Source organism: Apodemus sylvaticus, chromosome 16 (genome assembly GCF_947179515.1).
Source record: "Apodemus sylvaticus chromosome 16, mApoSyl1.1, whole genome shotgun sequence".
NCBI lineage: Eukaryota > Metazoa > Chordata > Mammalia > Rodentia > Muridae > Apodemus > Apodemus sylvaticus.
The window spans coordinates 64159893-64161554 of NC_067487.1; the positions used below are offsets into that span (position 1 = coordinate 64159893).

Below are 1662 nucleotides of genomic sequence, written 5' to 3' on the forward strand. Positions count from 1 at the left end.
TCGCTGTGATGAAACACTAAGACCAAAACGAACTTGTTTACATTTCCACATCACAGTCCAGCGTGTAAGAGGAGAAACATGTAAGGGGCAGGAACCCAGAGGGAAGTACTGAGACACAGGCCATGGGGAAGTGCTGCTTACTGGCTTCCCGCCAGGCACAGGTATGGCACCTCCCCCTGTGGCGTGGACCCAACCGTGTAAATCACTAATTTAAAAAACGCACCGGGTTCTCTCCACCAGCCCAGCAAGATGCCCAAAGGAAAGATGGCCAAGGGGAAGAAGATGGCCCCGCTCTCCACCCCCTGTCCTCCTATTCCCTGTCCTCCTATTCCCCCCCCCGCCCCCCCCCCCCCCCCCCCCCCGCTGTCGTCAAGAATCAGGAGGCCAAGAAGGTGGTCAATCCTTTGTTTGAGAAAAGGCCCAAGAACTTCGGCACTGGGCAGGACATCCAGCCCAAAAGAGATCTAACACGCTTCTTCAAATGGCCCCGCTACATCCGGCTGCAGCGGCAAAGAGCCATCTCTATAAGCGGCTCAAAGCCCTTCCTGCCATTAACCAGCTCACCCGGGCCCTGGACAGGCAAACAGCGACTCAGCTGCTTAAGCTTGCCCACAGGTACAGGCCAGGGACAAAGCAGGAGAAGCAGCAAAGGCTTCTGTCCCATGCTGAGAAGAAAGCTGCAGGCAAAGAGGACGAACCACTAAGAGACCACCTGTCCTCCGAGCAGGGGTCAATGCACTCACCACCTTGGTGGAGAACAAGAAGGCTCAGCTGGTGGTGATTGCCCATGATGTAGACCCTATCGAGCTGGTGGTTTTCCTGCCTGCCCTGTGTCGAAAGATGGGGGTACCCGACTGCATCATCAAGGGAAAGGCCAGGCTGGGGCTCCTGGTCCACAGGAGGACACGCACCACTGTTGCCTTCACACAGGTTAACTGGGAAGACACGGGTGCTCTGGCTAAGCTGGTGGAAGCTATTAGGACCAATTATAATGACAGATATGATGAGATCCGACACCGCTGGGGAGGCAACGTCCGGGGTCCTAAGTCTGTGGCTCGCATTGCCAAGCTGGAAAAGGCAAAGGCTAAAGAACTCGCCACTAAACTGGGTTGAATAAATGTACACGGATAAGTTTTCTGTACATAATTATAATTACAAAATTATCTTCCAAAAAAAAATGCACCAGGAGCTTGCTGTTTGGACAGTCTAGTGGGGGCATTTTCTCAATTGAGATTTGCTTTTCCCAAATGACTATCTAGTGTCAAGTTGGTGTAAAAGTTGCCAGCACAGACTTGAACGGAAACATCAGCTGTCTTATAGAGTGACACTCCGCCATCAGCTGTCCTGGGTCTCCATCTTGCAGTGCTACACTATCAGTGTCATGGCCGCAGAAGCCAGCCCCTCATGATCTCAGTCTCACTCCTGCCCCTACGTAATGCACTCACATAGGTGATGGGGTCATGTGGAGGAGCTGAGGGATCCCCAGGTTAAGAGCTTGTATACCACGCCATTCTGTACTTAACATTAACATCTGTACATACATAACATTTGATAACGACAATAAATGACTGTGTTAATGGTTTATATAGTTACTATGCTATATATTTGTTGTTACTTAATTACACTTGTTTAAAACATTGTTTAAAACTCTATACTTGGAAG

The 1662-nt window shown here is 50.4% G+C and overlaps 1 pseudogene; it reads left to right on the top strand.

Moving 5' to 3' along the window:
- Positions 1-243: 243 nt before the first annotated feature.
- Positions 244-1113, top strand: LOC127666814 (60S ribosomal protein L7a-like; annotated as a pseudogene).
- The last annotated feature ends 549 nt before the right edge of the window (positions 1114-1662 follow it).